Source organism: Pteropus vampyrus, unplaced genomic scaffold, assembly GCF_000151845.1.
Source record: "Pteropus vampyrus isolate Shadow unplaced genomic scaffold, Pvam_2.0 Scaffold102, whole genome shotgun sequence".
NCBI classification, from domain to species: domain Eukaryota; kingdom Metazoa; phylum Chordata; class Mammalia; order Chiroptera; family Pteropodidae; genus Pteropus; species Pteropus vampyrus.
In genome coordinates, this window is record NW_011888883.1 from 442685 (window position 1) to 463333 (window position 20649).

The window sequence follows — 20649 nt, forward strand, 5'->3', positions numbered from 1 at the left end:
TCCCGCTGATGGATATTTTAGTTGTTTGTGATCTTGTTGCGAAGACTATTATTAATATGCCATTTTGCACATTTGAAAAATATCTGTAGGATAAATTCCTGGAAGTGAAATTGCTGGGTTAAAGGGAATACACTTTTGTAATTTTGATAGACATTGCTAAATTATTACCTTTGTACTTTTTTGGAAAAAGGGTATAATAAGGACACATACAGATGTAAAAGGAACAAATGCCAGATATTTTATTAAATTCTTTAATTAATGATGAACCAACAAGATGTTACGATCAGTTCAAAGGAGAATTCAAAGCACCATACACATGTGAGCAAATGATGAATGCCGAACTGAATTTACGAATAGATTAAAAAAGGGTCAAAGATAAATAATGTTCCACTGGACACAACTAGTTTTCATTTAAGTGGACAAAAATAGTTTTCCTTATTGTACGTTTTCTACAGCCTACAGAGTTGTAAAGTAACTTAGGCAATCGAGGTGGTAAAGATAACCCAGGGGGAGCATTACCAGTCTGGTAATGGAATTTTCCTTCTTAAAATGTTTCCATGGCCCTCCTTTGAAAGCCTTCAAGATGAATGCCTCTTGCCTTAACAGGCTTACAGAGTCCACAAGAATATGGCCCCTGCTTACTTCTCCGGCCTCCTCTCTTCTGGTCAACCTGAAGCTTTTGTCACTCTGGAAAGCTCCATGCTGTTTCATCCTTCTGGGTCTTTGCTTACCAAGCCCTCTGCCTAGGATGCCCTTTCCAATGTGATCTATCCCAGTGAATGTATCTTTCACATTTCTTCTTAACTTGGTTATTACTTTTGGGGGATTACTCTTGATGCTCCAGTAGAATCTGCCCCTAATTCCTTTGTGTCCTTCACTGAACACACTCCACTCCCTAGCTGAGATGACAAGATGGGATGCTAACACTGCCTTTTGAGATCTTATGCCTAATGGACATAAATGTTTAAAATTACATGCTCAATTCCACAAAATCCCAAATTCTTCTCTGACTTTCCTTTGAACACACACACAATTTCTTCAAATGATTAGAAGGGTAAAAGATGAATTTCATAATATCCATTTGGGGGTCACCTTGGAGGAATGAAGAGAGAATTAATCTCATACAATCATCCTCCTGGCAACTTTAAGGAGGGATAGTTAAGCTGTGGGAATCCATTTGAAACCTACTGGATCAACACTGCATATACATACAATGACATTAAAAGATATTAACAAATAGACCATCAGACCTACTCAAAGTTAAGGGCCACTGACAAACATACTTCTTTTGCCCTTGGCTAGATTTAGCAGTAGCAGGGCTAGTAAGGATAGCCTCTTAGTAACATTTTATTAGACTTGTTTGTTTACATCTTTTCCTTCCAGCACCTTCTTTACTGGGAGTCCAGGTGAGATTTTTGCTCTGAATGCCCTAAGGTACCCATTGCATGAATTAACTTCCCTTCTTTGTATCCATGGTACTAGCTTATGCCTCATCTTTCAGAAAGTTGAGAAAATAGCCACCTAAATAATTTTCTGTAGGACATCTGCAGGACCCTGGTTGACAAAGGCTATAAACTGCTTGAGAGCAGGGATTATGTCTCCCAATCCCCCAGCCCACAATCACACAATCACTTCCTTTGATATCGATCTTTTTGGTGTTTGTGTGTCTTATCTCCACAATAAAATGTTAACCTTTTCGAGGAAAGCTTAATTTGACAAAACTATTTTTGTCAAATATTTTCTCTAACCTCTTCTTAAAAACCAGCACAGCTCTCAGTTAAACACTTATTAATAGATAGTTGATGGAATTATTTTATTTCCATGGAAACTGATAGTTTCTGTGGCAGAGTCAAGCTAGATCTTCACCAATTCATTGCTTTTTCCTGGGCATACTAGAAGCTTAATTTCCCAGCCTCCGTGAGGTTAGTTAGGTTAGGAACATTGGATTGAGTTCTTATCAATGAGAACAGAGCAAAGATGTTATAAGATTTTTGGTCTGAGGCAATTAAGAGAGGGTAGGCTTTCTCTATCTCTCTCTACCCTCTTTGTGACTGGAAGCAAAGAACTCCAAATTATGGAGTTGTAAGATGGAAGTTCTCTGGGCTACTCAGAAAAACGCCTCCAACAGTGAGATGAACAAGAGGTAAACTTTGGGTAAGCCACTGAGATCTAGTCCCCCACCCGCAGCCCCCAAACCTTTAGCATAACCTTGACTAATAGTACAGTCTCTTCCTTTCATAGTTACTGTGAAGGTCTGTCAATTGTGCTCTGCATCCTCCCCTACTCCCCTAAAACTTTCACCAAAGTATACAATTTAATGATATTTTCAACTATTTCAAAACATGTATTTAGGCGAACCCAAATACCACTGGGTTCAGGGCTGGCTTCACAGGCATGCAAGCTGTGTAGCTGTACAGAGCCCTACACTTGGATGGGCCCTACACTTGATTTAATGCTTCGATGTTGCTGTTTTTAAATTCTTAATAATTCTTGAACAAAGGGCTCCATGTTTTCATTTTGCACTGGGTCTTGCAAATTACATAGCCAGTTCTGACTGGGTAAAATGAGAATAGGATTAGAAATGAGCTGTGATGAAGGTGGGGTGGATTGCTCTTTTAACAAATGACAAGATGCTGCATTTAAATCCTAGAGCTTAATGAACTCGAGAATAAAATATTTATGTTAAACCTTTTCCATGGCCCTCCATGACATAAAATTCACCCTAACTTCAGAAAATCATGACCCAAAGGACCTAAGGAAATGGTTCTTCATTCTCTTCCACTGGCTGGTGTTCACCACCATGGGAAGCTTCTCTTCTGGAAGGCTCGTGAGCGTGAGAAAAGCTGGCATAGTTTTGTAGGCCAATACAGTTTCTGAATTTTCTTTTCATGTTAACATGTATACATGAATATCTTTAATCCTTTGTAAAGTGAAGGTAGAAAAATATGAACATGGCATGTGGTACACATTGAATTGTGTTCCTGCCCACTCCAGTAAAAAAGTTGTGTTGGAGTCCCAAACCACAGTACCTCTGAATGTGATCTTATTTAGAAATAGGTTTTAATAGAGTTAAAATGAGGTCATTAGGGTGGGCCTAATCCAATATGACTGATGTCCTTATCAAAAGGGGAAATTTGGATACAGACACAGGTAAGCACAGAGGGAAAATGATGTGAAGAGATAGAGAGAGAAGATGGCTATCTACAGCCAAGGAGGAAGGCCTGGAGGGGATCCTTCCCTCACAGCGTTCTGAAGGAATTAACCTTGATGACACCTTGATCTTGGTCTTGTAGCCTCGAGAACAATAAATTTCTGTTGTTCAAGCCACGGTCTGTGGCACTTTGTCATGGCAGCCCTAGCAAACATATACATGCAGTATGTATATGTAAACATAATAACATAATAGTAATCTTACCTTTGCATATTTATTTACATTATCCAAAAAGGGTATGCTAAAGAAATCTAATTCCACAAGGTACAAATGGAGATTAGTTTCATCGTTTAAATCATACTCTCTATAAAAAAAGAGATCAGGATCGATTTTATGAAATACATTCACCTTCAAATACCTGTATTATGCCACAAAGGAACCATAGTATTTTTACCTTTATGCTTTTATGAATGCTTAAGGGTACTTATTTAATGATTGAAATTCATGAGTTAGCTGTTCTCCTATAGTCTCAAGATAAATTTGGGTATTCTATCTTCCTTGAATTCTTCCATTTCTTCTTCCAGTTTTGGTCTGTATTTGTTAATTTTGGCATCCATCAAATTAGAAAGAACAGTTTGAATTGGTTTCAGCTCACACTTTATTTTAAAGTATTGTGAAAGGCAATACAGCAGTTATAAGACAATTATTGCCATCTCATTGTACCTGGGTACCTTGCTTATCACATCTTTTCAGTCAGTTAATCTTAATTGCACAAACTGACGAGAGTATTTATGGAGACAAGAGAGAAGGAAGAACTTCAAAGACAGTGAGCATCCTGAAGGAGAGGAAGAATTTTTTTAGTTATAAAGTTAAGTGATCCAACAGCTATAGCAAAATTGATCCAAGCAAAACTCTAGTTGTTGGCGAAACAAACTTCATTAGGGTGGGGATGTTTGACTCTGAGGTGGATGATAAATTCAGGAGCTGAGATTTTGGATGTTGTGTTATTTGGTTTTGTTTTAAAGACTTCTAGATATAGAGCCAGATGAACATTTCTAGGCCCTTAAGAATTTGGAGCCCCCATTTTCTGTTGGCATCAAATAAGAAATAAAATCTCAATTGAGATGATGGGGTCCAAACTAAATTCAAATGTGAGAAGTTTATAAATTACAATGCCAGGGCCTGGAATCTGGGGATGCTGGCCATAAGCTGTGGTTGGAAACTTCAAGCCAATGTCAGGACTGTGGCCACAGGACAGAAAGTAAGACCAGGAAACCAAACAGGGTGCAGGCATTCTTACTGGAGCCACAGGAGGTTTTGTAAGCCAAAAGTGAGACAGCCAAGAGCACCAGGGCAGCATGCAGACAAGACACTGGTTTTGCAGACAGAGGTAGAATCAGTGCCTTGGAAAACCAAGGTAATGCTCCAACAATCTTCTCTGTGGCATAGCAGCCCAAGGGAACAGCGAGTGGGTGAAGGCAGCTTGAGGAAGCAAGAGTGGGTTGCCCTGGTCTAGAGGATCATGAACAAGTAGGAGACCGGAGACCAGGTAATCCTGAAATAATATCCTTTTCTGAGGCATGCCAGAGTTAGGGCTTTCTAGGACAGCAGCTCTTTAATATGGACCTATATGGGTTATGAGACTAATCTCATAATTATACATTATATAATATATATTTCATGTACATTATATAATATATAATAATCTTATATGGATTATTGGAATTAAACTAGATAAAGGCAAGGTCTCTTTTAGCTACTTCGAAATAGTTATTAATGGTAAGGAAAGGAGCTGGGGGCTTTTCACTCAACAATTAGATGTCTTCTATGAACCCAGTACTGCACAAGGCACTGTGGGTACAAAGATGAAAAAGACTCCATTTCTGCCCTCGGAGAGCTCACAGACTAGAAAGACAGAGAGACAAGAGGCAAATGATCATGTGTAGAAGGATATGTGAGCTAGAGCTACATGCACAGTTGTGGCTCAGGAATATGAGCGGGGTTTAGGGGCAGCAGTTTCATCAGAGGAGTGGCGGTGGCTACAGGTGGACTCGCCTTGAAGCTGTGTTTGCATACAAGCGTATCATTACATACTCTGGTTACATGCTTATCTATGGTGGGATAAGGACAGAGTTTGACACCACTAGAGCTAGGCCTAGGATAAGATGTGTGAGGAACTTGCCTTGAGCACAAAATATAAGGGAGCACCCCCCAAAAATAAATAAATAAAAAATCAGTAATCAAGAATATAAATTTAATGCAACATTTTTAAAGATCAAAATTATGCAAAAAAAAAATCACAACAAATAAAATATGAAAATTTTCAATAAAGACAGAATCAGCACTAAGCTATATTGGAGCCTGAAGCAAAAGAAAAAATCGGTGAAACTGATTCTATCTGTATCTAAAATTTTGAGAATTTTTTTCATTCTGCATTTTTTGCATTAATTTTGATTATTGAAAACATTGCATTTAAATATTATTTATCTTCATTACACTAGGTGAAACAAGGCAGTCATAAAAAGACAAATACTGTATAATCCTTCTTGTATGAAGTACCTGGACTAGGCAAATTCCTAGGGACAGAAAGTAGAACAGAGCTTACTATAGGCTGGAGGAAGGAGAAATAGGGAGTTATTGTTTAATGGCTATAGAGGTTCTGTTAGGAAGATAAAAAATTCTGGAAATGGATGGAGGTGATGGTTGCACAACATTGTAAATATACTTAATGTTACTGAATTGTACACTTAAAAATGGTTGCAGTAGTAAATTTTATGTTATGTCTATTTTTCCACAATGAAAATATTATTTATCTCTATCACTGAATGTTTGGTCTTCTTCTTAAATTTGCCCCTGTGTTAAGAGCCACATTCTCTTCATTCCAGTCCCCACCCCGGCACCAGCATCTGATGCACAAGGTTTAGAGGCGGCACAAAGAAAAGAAAGATCCTGAATGTGATCAGGATCACAGGGGAGGAATGCCATGTGTCAGGGAAGACCTGGCAAAGGAGTTATTACCTGAGCCTTGAAGGAAGAGGAGGATGGGCAGCTGTTTCCAGCAGGGGGGTCAGCTGGAAACGTGATACCAGTACAGCATGGACGTGTGATACCACATGAACCCCTGGAGGAAAGGCAGTGGGGCCAGTGGTGCTGGAGAAGCAAGTTTGAATTGGGATGAGAGTGGAGTGGAGATTTGGGAAATGAGATCGCAAAAGTAGACTGAGACCAACTCATGGAGGACCTGATATGAGGGTTAACCTCCAACTGTAGGCAGTGGTGTGAAGGAGACAAATAGAGCAAATCCTTGTGTCTAGAGTGCTGGGACACAGTGTGGAGAGGAGATGAGAAGGGAGAAGACCTGGAGCCTGGAGAGCAGTTAGCACGGTCTGCGGCTGTAATGGTCACACCAGAGATGATGTAACGGGGCTGGCACAAACCAACGGGAGGGAGAGGAGAAGAAGGATATGAGATATATTAAAGAAGGTAGAATGGATGGGATTCTACCCTTCTGAGACAGACTTTAAAACTAGATAAAAAAAGGCTGTTGGTTTAGTGACTCTAATTTTGCTAAGAGGAGGTTGCCTGAAATAATGGTTTTGAGCTTGGTTTTTGGAAGGCAAATTGTGGCTCTGTCACTTACTCGCTGAGTGACTTCAGGAAAGTTTCTTATCCTTTTGGGGCCTCAGTTTCTATATTTATACTATGCAGATAATATTAGTAACTACCTTGTAGGATTACGAAAAGGATTAAATGGGTTACTACTTGTAACTTAGAACTCACTGAGAACTTACTAAGAACTCACTGGGCACATAGTAAGTTCTAAATGAGTGTTTGTTAAAATAGCCGAAATAAAGAAAAAACTGTTGCAGATTCTCCTTCTGAGGCATTGTCAAAGAAGACTAAGATGAAATTCTGGGACTTTTTAGTGTGGAGTTGCTTTTAAGTATGAGAAGAATACCTGGGTTCTGGGAAGGTGGAGGGATCCAGGTGAGTGGATGTTATCCACATCGAGGGGAAACACTCTGGCCCTGGGGTCATGGTGCAAGATGCTACAAGTATGCAAACATAAAGCAAAGAGCTCAGTGGGATCCAGAACTTCCAGCAGGTAGACTTTAAAACTGGAAGAATGGCCACTGTTCTCTCATTTCTCAAGATAGAAGCCAATAACTCAGTTTGCTGCAGGAATTTGATCAATTGCTAGGAAAGGTTTATTGGCTTTTATAATCTTTTTTATTGAGTCAGTTTTGTAGACATCATGTCACAAATGCATGATACCCGTGACTTGACCTTCTCTGCCTGGCAGTTAGCTGCTTTTCTCACACTCATTACTCTGCCTGGAATACTTCCCCCTCCCTCCCAACCCTCAGTAACTCCATTAGTTTTCTTGGTCTCAGTTCTAATGTCACTTCCTTAGGAAAACTGTCTCCACTCCCCTAGACTTCTATGCCCCCATGGCACTGTGTGTCTTTCTTTTATATCCTTTGTCACGATTTGTAATACATTTATTTTTGGAATTATTAGTGTGTTGCCTATTTTTTCCCCCTTGACAACAAGCTCCATTAAGGGCAATTTTTATGTTGTTGTTCACCATTTTATCCTTGATGCCTATGGTGTGCCAGGACAATGTAAATAATTTGTAAATACAATAATTTTTTTCAAATAATGAATGACTGTATTGATACCATGCTATATCCCCCAGAAACCCAAAGAGATTCTTGGTTTTCTGAATCCATAAGGATTCCTTTGGTATTAAGTGGTTAGGGGTTGTTGAGCTTGGCAGCTGCTTTCAAATCAGGATTGATTATAATATGTCTGATGATTAGTGCAGTCTCTGTTTCTTGGTCTCTGAATTAGCAAGCTGAGCGGCACGAAATCAGGGTCTGTCATCTCAAGTGGGCTGTTCCTTGTCCTACTGTTGCTTCTGAGGGACCACCTCAAAGATCGCCAGTGGTGTCGGTCTATTGTCCGGGAGTGGGAGTATTACATACAGTGGAAAGAGCTGAACTTCCTCAAATGGTGTTTGTCTCACACCATTAGTAATGGGGAACAATGCCATCGAAATGTCATCAGTTCTAATGTGGCTGGCTATATTAAATGCTAGGAATAATAATGGAAGAAATGTGAGCCTCTCTTTGCTGCAGTGTGCGTTGCTGAGGAAATGAAGAACATCGCATTCAAAACCTCATTTCCCCTCTTAACTACGAGGGATTTCAGCATCAAAGAGCTTCATACCCAGACTTCCACCTTCTAAAAACTGGATCGGCAAAGCACGCCAGCAGGGGACGCTGTGACCCTTCCGAAAAATATTTTGGTTCTAACGGGAAGACAGTGACATCTGGATTATGAACCAAAGATGATCAAGTCTGATATTTATGACACTGCAGTTACAAACCTGAAAAGGGAAAGGTTTATGATCGTGTAATTTATATACTTTCTTTAAAAGTCACATGAAGCTAGTTTGTGTAAGCAATCTGTTTGCCATGTAAAAATGTCCTCATTCAGTTTGGGAAAATCACCTTGTGAAAGAAAGGATGACCTGAGCTTTGGGAACATTGATTTAACATGATCCAAATTCACATGTCAGTTTAAGGTCATCTGAGCTATTAGGGGTTGTAGGAACTTGGATGTGATTTCTCAGTGAATGTGGAAACAAGTAAGGGAGGTTGAAAGATGATTATGATAAATGAAGGGGGGGCATTTCATAGTTATTTCATAGTTCATAAATATCAAAATCTGATTTTAGCTCAAGCGAGGCCTTCAGAGAGAACATACAACAGGCAGGAAGTTAAAGGGAAGCAAGTGGCCTTATCTGCAGGGGTATATAGCTGGCTTATTCGACCCTCCGGGATACAGTCCCTGCTTTGAGGGACCTGGGCTTTTGAAAATCTGTATGCCTGGGAAGAGTTCGATCCTGAATATCTCATCATTTCCAGCTGGGTCTTGGGTTTATCTTAGGGTTATGACATAGTAGACTGGAGTGGATGGTCAGTCATGCCGGTTACCCCAAATTCCTTCTCTTTACACAGCTCAAGTCCCCTCTGCAATTGAGGCAGGTGATCAAACAGGACTTAGCTTCTCATAGTGGGGTGATGGCCCTTCATCCATCTTCAGGGTGACCTGCTAAGGCCTGGAGGGACACAGTGATCATCCCTTTCTTCTTATATGATCCAAGCTGCTTTGATGGGTGCTACTGACAACCCCCACATTTTTCTCTCAGGCTATTTGATGACCAACATGGGAGAATACTTAGACGACCGCCAGGGGAAAATGAGAAAAGACATTTTTCAGGAGCCGCTCAGGAGTGGAGTGATAAAAGTGGCAAGAAAAACAGATACTACCTTCCGGCTTTTTGAGTGTGCTTCATTCCTTATTCAAGTTTCTGGCCACAAACATTTCCTGGGAAACATCATGGTTTGTACCTATTTCTTTAGTCCTGGGGCTATTTCTAGCGCTTCCAATTCTTTCATATTAATGGAAAAAAATTTACTCTCCTGCTATTTCAAGCCAGCAGAGTGAGTATTTCATTAGAATTTGACTCTACAAACCTCGAGGCTTGATTGGGAGTTTGATTTGGGGAAGGTAAATAATGATCAATTCACCATTAAAAAAAAAAACAAAAAACAAGAAGAATTTCATCATCAGATGTCACATGCAGCCTCTCTTAATATATACTCTATGAATCTTTTTTTCTTGTGAAGAATAAAATACTTCAAAGCTCATGAGTGTTTAGAAATTTGCCTCCCCTCATGCTGGCCTCTCAGAAGCAAATGAGCTACCAGGGGCCATGTGGGAGACAACGGGGCTACGGGGTGGGGGTGGAGTTCCAGCTGCCTGAGATCCACACCTGTGTCTTGGTCCTGACAGAGATTACAGCAGGACTCTGCTGTCTAGGCAGCTGGAGCTGGGCAATACCGCACACATAAATGCAGCAGATGTTGGAATTTTGAGAATAGAGACAATGGGGCTGTTCCTATTTGCTGGGTGGGATTGATTAATGGGGGTGGGGACAATGCAAATTAAACAAGCCAAGTAGACTGCTGGCAGGAGAGCTGATTTTGAACAGTTTTTGTAAAGACTTCGTGGAGGTCTTCAAAAACAGGATAAGTCCCCATGTGTCTGGATGTTTACTGGGAGGTCTTCCCATAGGTTGGGTGTGGATTCGATGAACACTCAAAGTCTTTTCAACATTCTGATTCTGTGGTCACAATTAGACAGACACATGTGGCCACAAAAGAAATAAAATAGGGATCTAATAGAAAGTTTTATGTTGTGTATCTTTAGTTATTGCCTATTTTCAAATAAAAATAATCTATCGTATTCTGTAAGATTGATCCTGTCCTGTCTCTATTTCAGTAGCTCAATAGAATTGATTCTCCTCATCTCGGCTTAGCATTCTACTTTAATGTAGAAACATTTATTCCTAATTCTTCTTAACCCGAAGGAAAGGGCTTGAGAAAATGTACTATTCCAGGATATTACAAATAAACTTATTTGAAATCATTAATTTAAACCCCTTGCCCCAATTTCATAAACATAACTTTTTTTTCCTGTTAATATTTAAAATTTGTCCCCAAAGAAATAACAACCATCCAAAACAAACCAAAAATCTAACAAGCGTCTTACAGAAACTGTCTTTTCCTTTGTAGGTGATTCTTGCTTGAAATAAGAGGACCTTGTGGTTTGATAAAATATGTTTTGAATACCCAAGGAAGGCCTTTTTATGAAGGCTTATACAATGCAGTCTCTCTTAAGATCTGAATTTGCTCAGAGAAGAAAGGTGAACTGCATTCGTTTCAAGTTAAATATATATCTGTATTATTCACCATCACACCCCTATTCTATTATAAACAAATACTGACCTTGTGCTTCTGATGTGAAGCCAGAGAGGGTGTGAAATATAGCAAGGAGAATAGTCTGATGCAAAAAATATGAACTTTCCAAGGAACAGAAATGCAGTATTTAAAAAGAGTAGAGAAGGTCTTAAGTTGGTCTTTCTACTTCCTGTTCTGCTGCTGACCTAGGGAAAAATAATGCAATTGTTATCAGTCACTTTGGGAAAGCTGCCTACCTTATTTTAGATTGCCAGTTGGATTCTCCGCCCCGCCCCTTCCCCCCAAAAGGATCTATTTCTTGAAAGTCCCTCTATTTTTTTCTTTTGGCCTTCAGAACTTCTTCTGAGAACTTTTTTTGGGTGAATTTTTGACCTAAATACTATAAAGCAGTATGCATTTTGATGCTGAATAAATTCCCTCCTTTCAGTGGGGCTGGGAGCTACTCAGCATGACATTCTAGAAAAAAGCTTTTGAATGGCGGAGGAACTTGGAAAACATTTTATTAGAAGGAGGAAGGGGACACAGTTGGGAGAAGATGCCCGAGATGTGGGATTTTACCGTCAAATGAAAAACACACCCAGTGTTCAGTGTTTCCTCTTCTAACATAGGGATAATAGGAGGACTAAGTGAGATAATACAGTTGTTTCTCCTACAATGTAATATATACTTCTTAAAAATTGAGGCATTATGAAATTTCATGCAATAAAAATGATGGGCTTATAGGACAAATAGAATTGAGTGGAACATTAACACTTGTATAGTCTAGTAAGGAATACTCTTCTAAAACCTAACAAAACTTAAAATGAAATGAAACATCCTAAATTCTTAATAAAATTTAAAAAATACTATGGTGCATAGAGCACTTCACATTGCAGAAAGCATGAGGTTTGCTTGGTGGAGTCATAGAGTGAAATATGAGTTACGAAGGAGAGAGGGAAAGAAGTAGATCATAGGAAAAAAATGTTATGGCACCAAAGGTGCTGTGGGTTGTTTTTCCTGTCTTCTTTCTGCTTTAACATTAAATAGAAATCCATCATTTGTTGTGTACCATTTCAGCCTTTTCTTAAAAAGCTATTTGTGTGGTTCCAAATGAGATGGGAAGCCACAAAGTGCTGGCTGTTCTGTTGCATTAGAGGCCTTGCCATAAATCTTATGCAGATGCCCGTCTGCCCAGTTCTAGCCTGTGACAGCTTTGGCGTGTTCAGCCCTGGTCTGGTGGGCAGCACTCGGTTTATCACCTGTGTCTACAGCGTTATCCGCGCCATTACTTACAACCTCCTCGGTCTTGCTCCAGAGACTCTGCGGCCCTCTCTGTACCTCCTGCTAGACAGCTTTGTTTGACTTTTGCTGCACTGTCACCAGTGGTACACATGTTGGTTTCCTTAGGCCTCTCGCTCTTGTGACGTCACCTTGTCTCTTTCTACTTGTTTTATTGTCTTAATCTTCTCCTCAAGATTTAAGGCTTTCCTTTTTCATTTGCTTCTGAATTCTTCTAGTCAGTGTGCTTATTTATGTTGAGGATGTCGCAGTAGCTGCTTTTAGCAAGACAGTTATGTGAATTTGTGAGGAACTATCTACACTCATAGGGCCAAAGTGTGTTGGTCAAGTGGGGAAGGAAAGAGAAGATGAGGGGGTGTGTTTGCGTTTCTTCCACAGCCACTGCATTCAACTCTTCGGCGTCTTTGAATTTATTCGGTGTTTTACATGGTGTAAATCAGTTACCTTGTGAAAAACTATACTGACCTATCATATAAAATTGCATATGTCTTAGGGATTGTATCCCCTATTTATTCACCTTATATGAATAAATTGGCACATAACGGACAAGATTTATGACATGTACATGAAAAATACTTACAGACATATAGTAAACGCTCAATAAATGTGTGTCGTAATATGTACATGAACAATGTTTTTAATTGATAGCTCAGACACTTTCAGTAGTACAGCTGAGGTGTGTATGGTGAGACTTTCCGTGGCATAATTAGTGAAGACAATTAGACAAACTCCCATGGAATGAAGTGTGGGGTGCACACCATGGCTCTGAGCCTTAGCTTTGCCACATACTAGTGGTATGACTACAAGCAAACCATTCCATATCTTTGACTCTCTAATAAGAGGGGGAAAAATGGAGCTATTAAAACCTGCCTTTCCTCTGTACTTGCTACAGAAATTCCTACCTACAGAAATTCAAATGAGAAATGAATGAGAAGGCTTTCTGAAAACTCTGAAGTACCGTGGAGATGTACAGTCATAATACACTCACTGATCTAAGAGATCACAGTGAAGGAAGGTGAACATTGATTGTAGGTGTAAAAAGGGCCTTTTTCTTTTCTCCTTCTCATCTCAATGGAATAGCTGACCACATGCCCTCCATAATTTGATAGATGTTGTAGAATTTCTGTGTGTGTGCATATGTTCCTTTTTGCTTGTGTTAGTAATGACACAAGGGGAAGTCTCTGCCTAGGGCCTACATCAAGCCAAATCAGGGTGTACAGATGAGGGAACACTGTAAGCTGTGCACCCCAAATCCTTCCTTATGAGACTACAGATAGTGCCTGAAATTCTTCCATCAGGTATTTTTGTTTATTTGTTTGTTTTATTGCAGAAATTAAATAGAAGGGATGCTAAGGTGGTCATAAAGGTAGTGTGATTTTCACATTGTCATCAGGAACACTCACACTGGAGTAAGAAACTCAACTATCCCGAGGCCACCATACTGTGAGGAAAAGCCCACGCTGCAGAGAGAGGCCATATGAGAATCTCTGAGCTCTGCATTTGCATCATCCCAGCCCAGGTCCCAGGTGCCAGGCATGTGAGAGGAGCCTCCAGGTGATTCCTGTCCCTGGCTGTCAAGTCAACTTCAGCATTCGAGTTTCCCAATGAAGTCCAAAAGATAAGCATCGCTGCTTTGCCCTGTTTGATTTTCTGACCTAAATGAATGGTTTCTTTACATCCCTAGTTTTGGGGTGGTTTGTTATGTAGCGATATAAGCCAGAATGGTAGACAACCACAAATGTCCACCCAGAAGAGGTCTACTTTGTCTTCTGAGCATATTTACCTCACTCTGACAACAGATAGATTTAACACTGTACATAAATAAAAATAAATACAATATCTTTAAAATCATATATGAACAAAAAAAATCTTAACTGAATTATGTTTTAAAGGACTAGTGCATTTATTCCTAAACCTATGTACAAACCAAACTCTGATTTAGCTGTTTAAAAATAAGGATTCTAGAGCCCAACTCCAGACCATGCTCAATCAGCCTCCCCAGTTGTGGGAGTCAGCATGTCCAGGTTCTAAATCTCTCCAGGCTACTCGGAGGCACACCTCTGGCTAAGAAGCACTGATTTAGAAAGTCTACATGTGCCATTAATATCAATATATACTTGGTGTCAGGTTGATAAATTATTGATGAAAATGCAGAATGTGAAAATGTGGGAATCTTAAGGGTTGATTAAAAGTTGAAGTTGGCCTTGTACTCAAGTCTTTCAAAGTATATTTCGGATATGTTAACAAATTACCAATTCTGCATGACTAGTTGAGGTGGGAAGGCTAATGTGTGGCATAATTTGGATACGTTCATTTTCCCATTGCCCTCATTCTTCTTAATGAATTAGATTAATTTAGATTGTTATGTGTTGAATGGTAATGGATCCACAATTGTCATTATGGGTGATTAGGAACCCTCAAAAGATTTTGAAAAATTGGAATTAAATTGACACAAAACATCAAAGTTCCATTTGGACTCTTTCCGAGGCCCTTGGCACGCTCACACGCACACAGTATTACTGTTCAGGCTCGCCCTCTAAGATTCCTAATAGCTCCATCTTGAGTGTTTTCTCTCCGTTTGGCAAGCTCAGCTGGTCACATGGCGGCCATTCACAACCACACGTGGTCCTCGTTAGCACTTCATTGCTCTGCATCACAAAGTCTAATACCCGGTTGATTAATTGGATGCTATCAGCAGCCTGGAGTAGACTTACTGAGAAGGCGAGACCACTAAATGAAGGCTGAAGGTGCCATGGTGTAGCATAAAGGCTCTGTTTAGGATACTTCTATTTTATGATGACTAGAGTTGAATGTGTGGACTTTCCCCCAGAGTGGTATGTGCCTGCTTAACAATTCCCTCTGCTTAATATAATTGGGAAACACTGCCTCCATTTAAAAATTCATGTTTTGAAGATTTTTTAGCATCCTTAGGAAAAAAAGGTAGATGTTGACTTTATTTTCTTTAAGTGGTGAGCAGGTAGCTGAAAAAACTTACACGAACTCGCATTTCTGCCACCTTCACCAGTGATTTGGCAGTTGATATAGATGATGAAAAATAAAGAGTTTGGAACTTGAGAAATTTTAAGAGCTTTATATGGAGAGACTATTTTATTTAAAAACACGTCTGCTATAAAAAGGGAAATTTGATTTTCCAGTTCTTAGAGGGAAAGGTGATTAGACTACAGTGTCCTGGAGAAGCTCAGGATATATCTAACTTCCTTAATAAATAGTAATGAATTACATTTGAGCAGGCACATAGGATTTAGCAGCAAGACAAAAGCCAATATCATTTGGATATATACAAAGCAGCAGCCATACAGCCTGAGGATGTAATAATTATAAGCCATAGTGTTGAAGGAATACATGTGACTACCATCTCAGTTGCGGGCATGAAGAAATGTTTCAGGTCCTTGAGGGTGCATGTGCTGCTGGCTCCAGTGGAAGATGAACTGGGCCTCGGACAGACCAAAGAATTGCGGAGTTAGGTCTCGAGATGCACATGCTATGCATACAAAAGGAGTCTAAATCTTTCACTTCTAGTGAGAACACTTCTAGTGAGAGTGACATTTCACTCTCAAGAGGGCAAATATTTTTCTTTGGGGGCAAAAAAAATCTAACCCTTAAAAAATGTGATTTACAGATATACATATAGTGCATAGACAGACATACAGTATATCTGTGGCATTAACATTTTATTGCTGAGGGTGACTCAAAAAAAAAAAAAACATTTAAAAAGACTTCTGAGGGGCAATAATGACAAGTTTAGAGACGTTGGTCTAAATAAAGGGGAAAAGTTATCCCTACACCAAAGTCTGAATAAGTCGAAGTATTTCCATAGTCTGAAACATTCTTTCCAAGTTCACGTTCAGAAAGGCACAGGGCCATGGGAAGGAAGATCATCAGTCTTATGACCTGTTCTGCGATTTCCCTCCTGTCATCCCAAGAGACATTCCGTGTATATTTGGACCAATGACTTGGTTAGAAGGGGACTTCACTTACGGCCCTTTCTTAGAAAATAAGTGTATGTTAGGCCTTTTCACCTCTCTACTTCCCAAGAGATAGCTAGAAATAATGATGGTACATCTTAACTTTGGTGTGAACCAATGAATAAAACCCTGAGTGATATCCCCTGGCCTCATTAGCTCCACTGTATGGAGGTCAAGGAACAGCCAGAATCTACGGCTTCTAGTTCCTGCTTGTAAGTGCTCATAGGGACCACGGCTCCTCTGTTATATGTGGGAACCCTAGATGAGTTTATCTCTGTGCTCCCAGTTCTCAGAGTCCTCACAGTTTTTATTTTCTGGAGTCTCTGCTCACAGGGTAATTAAGGGAGGGATCATGCCTTGTGGCTGGTGCTATCCACCCTGAAGGATCACCGGGCTCCCCACTCTTCATTGCAGTCCCAGAGCTGCCTTATGGAAAGGGAGACTGTCTTTTCCTCTTCAGGGGTCCGATGGAGCCTTTAGGGGGGGCTGGGCAGATGCTACATCCTCATCGTCTCTGTGCCTCTTCCAAATTATAACACAAGATGACTTTCTTCTCACAGGATTTCTATGTCTATTCAGGCTGCTATAACAAAATGCCACAGACCAGGTGGCTTATAAACAACAGAAATGTATTTTTTGCAGTTCTAGAGGCTGGAAGTCTGGGATCAGGGTGCCAGCGTGATTGGATGAGGGCCTTCTTCCAGGTTGCAGACTTCTTGTATACTCACATGGCAAAAGGGCCTGGGAGCTCTGCGGGATCACTTTTATAAGAGCCCTAATTCCTATTCATGAGGGTTCTACCCTCATGACCTAACATAGCATAACCCACCTCCTAACACCATCATATTGGGTTAGGATTCCAACATGTGAATTTTGGAAGGACACAAACATTCAGCCTGTAGCACCATGTAAATGAGCTCATTTATTAGACGCGAAGTGAGGGAATACCCCTGGCTCCACACCCAGCCCTCTGTAAGTTTATGCTCCCAAATGACCCCCCAGCTGCAACTGCGGGCAACTGATCAGTTTGTGGGTAATGTGAAACTTGACAGGGGTTCATGAGCAGTGGGATGTCCTTTGCTTCAAGGGAACTCATTCATTTGTTAAGAGCCAGCCTCAAATTCTCAGAATTTTCATGGGTTGATTTTTCCTGGGGAAGTGTTGATAAGTACCCTGGCTCATTTAGAAACTGTAAACACCCAGAGAAAAGAAATGGGAAAAAGAATTACTGGGAACTTTTAGCAGAGTATGAGAGACATTTTTAAAGAGTGGCAGGACAGAGTCTGGGTGGTAGAGGAGACACCCTGGAGTTGGGAAGGGGCTAGCTGGGGAAATGAGCCGTTAGTTCTCATGGGAGAACTAATGTTAACAGCACAAAAAGGGGTCCATCTGCCTGCACACATCTAAGCCAAAGAAGAGATACATACAGGTTTTGCAGCAAAGAAAGTAAGGTTTATTAGAGAGTTGGCAGGTCCCGAGACACAGGCAAACTATCGCTCAAAGGCCTGGCTCCTTGGGTGTCTCAGGAATATTGATTATATAGAGAAAAATCACTAGTCATGGAAACGAAGGGAGCTGGAGTCATGGGTGCTACTGATTAGATGAATGGAGGGGGTTGAGGTGATTGATCATCCTGTCCAGTGCAGCCACAGCACCACTCTGTCTGGTCCCATGGTCCCATGGTCGGTGGGGGTGTTGTTCTGCCTCGATGGGCCTGGGGCTGAAACCCATCTGAAGCCAAGATGTTATCTTTAGTCTAAAGTCCAACCAAAACTTATTGTCCTCATGGTTATAGACCTGAGGCCTAGGTGCTCTTATGTCCTGAGGCTTACTAATTAAAAGAGCAGGTTTACAGAAGATAAGGGCCGATAAAAGCAAGTGAGTCACAATGCCATTATCTGGGCAAAACGAGCTTGAATTAGAGAAAAAAAACTATATTAAAGAAATGAAGTTTGTGTGCAGTTACTCTAACAGGGCAAATGTACAACGTTTGTGTATACTGTCAAACAGGGCAAATGTACAACGTTTGTGTATACTGTCAATGAGAGTCTGATGATGTTCCCTCCTGTGGGCCTGTGACTTTCTGGATATAAACTTGGAAAGAATATTCCTGACAATAGAAATACTTTGACTTGTTTGGACGTTGGTGTCAGGAATAACCTTTTCACTTAAAAAAATTTTTTTTTTGGGTGAGGCAGCTCTTGGTTGACCTCACAGATTGCAAGGACCTTGTCAGCTTACAATCCTTTTTTTTTTTTAATTTTTTACGCCTACAGCACCTGGTCTTCCTAGGTGGTCTCCCATTCAGGTACTAACCAGACCCAACTCTGCTTAACTTCCGAGATCTGACAGGATCGGACTTGTTCAGGGTACCATGGCCGTGGACTAATCTTTCCACTTTTTAAAAAACTTTTTTCCGCCATTGCCTCTGTGCTTCTGCACAAGCCTAAACTTCTTTAGTATCACTAGCTTATGACCCTACGATGAAGTCCATTAGAAGGTTTTCTTTGGGAATAAAAACCTTCAATTTCATAATGAAATTGAGTACAGGTTAGGTTATTACAATATTCTTCTTTAGTGCCAGCTTTGCTGTACTATATCTCTGTAGAAATATAGGGTTATTTAAACACCGCATTCTTACTGTCTTTAACTGTGAAATTAACCCATTTTCCCAGGATCTAGAGAAAGTGACTATGATTCTCAAGGGAATCAGGAAATAGGTGCTGGAAAGAGAACGAATACAGTTTGCCTATTTCCAAGAATGCCATTCTATCTGTGTATATCTCTATCTCCACCTCCACCTCCACCTTCATCTTCATCTCTGTGTCATCACGCACAGCACAGGCACTGACCAGTCAGAATGGATGCCTCCGTAGGTGCCAGGCTTTAACCTTTTATTTGCTAGACTGTGGATGGCTGGGAGAGAAAGGGACACTCAGGTGGTCTAGAAATATTTCGACCTTTTAACAACTGGCACAGCCATCTTGGTAAATACTTCCTTAATAATTTTCTTTTAATTAGCTTTTGGTTTGTTTATTATGATTTTGTAAGGCGTTGGGGTCAGGACCTGAAAATGATGACAGTGTTTTGCTTTTTCTTTATACTGGACACATGGGCAATGATGGAAACTTAGGGACACCTCAGCTGGGTGAATATGGCCAGGACTAAGAGAACCATTGTAAACCAATGATTTGCTATTGGATACCTTTTGGTTTTTGAAAGCTGTTTGCAAGAGTAATTTTTTTGCAAAGAGGTACTGCTGGAAAGTTTTTTTGTATTTGCTGTTAAAGGCCACCCAGTTCAACAGTGTAAAAATTACTAGGATCAAGTACGATTCCAGACTTACTGTTTAGCTTTTCAAAGACTCATTGGCCTTCTTAAGAGGGTGAATGAAATTTTTTAAAAAATGGGTAAGGCCTTTTTACGCTCCATTTAGTTCAAACAGTCTAAAAGTGCCAAGAAAATGTTCTCAAGTTCAGAGTAGACAGCTCTGAGCTTGCAGGACTGTAATGATTGTCATTTCACTCCTTATGGTAGGATAGTATCATCATTTTTCCAGAGTAGTAACATAGAGCTACTTTTTATTTCTAAACTTTAATTAAATCTGAGAGATTTAACAGCGTAATGATATTTCTTTTCTCAGATTGTACTGCAAGTTCTAGTCTTTTATCTTAGAGTCGTTGGAGTCACATATAGGTTTATGGTTTGAAGTAGAACAGAAGTAGTATTCATGGTTCAATTAAGGTAAGAAATTCTATTCCTTTTTCTTACTGAAAGTGCTGTAATATGTAGCTGGATCCCACCTGTGAATGCTGGGAAGAGTGTTTCTAGTAATAATATTTCCTTTTGTGGGCCACCCACCCCTCTATCATCAGTTCTAATCCGTATTCATTACTTTTTCCCCAAATCATTAATACTGTCAAAGTTGCCCATTTAAATTTACCCTACCAGTGCCTCATAGTTGGAATCCCTTTAGCAAGTAGTTTATACCATAGCAAATTGTGATGATAGGTTATTTGCTCACTAGACTTTGTCCTTCAGAAACAAGCCTTCTTATAGCAGTCTATTTATAATATTTACTCATTTAGTCATTCAACGAATATGTCATGATATCTGGTATATGTACCATGTCTCTTATATAGTAAGGGCTAAATAATTATTGGGTAAGTGAATTAAAGAATGAATAAATACCAGTCAGTCTATTGACGCTGATCATCCAGCAATGAACAAAAGAGACGAACTTCTTAACATCATGAAGCTTAAAATTTGGTGGGGAAAGCAGATAGATATTAAAAATTACATACGATGACATAATTAATATTTTATATGATGTATTTTATAATTATATAACTAATCATTTAGCCATCACTCCTGTAAGAGCTACTAAGGAAAAGCATAAGGT

At 39.9% G+C, this 20649-nt stretch overlaps 1 pseudogene; it reads right to left on the bottom strand.

Moving 5' to 3' along the window:
• Window positions 1–18514: 18514 nt before the first annotated feature.
• Window positions 18515–18633, bottom strand: LOC111742865 (annotated as a pseudogene).
• Window positions 18634–20649: the final 2016 nt, after the last annotated feature.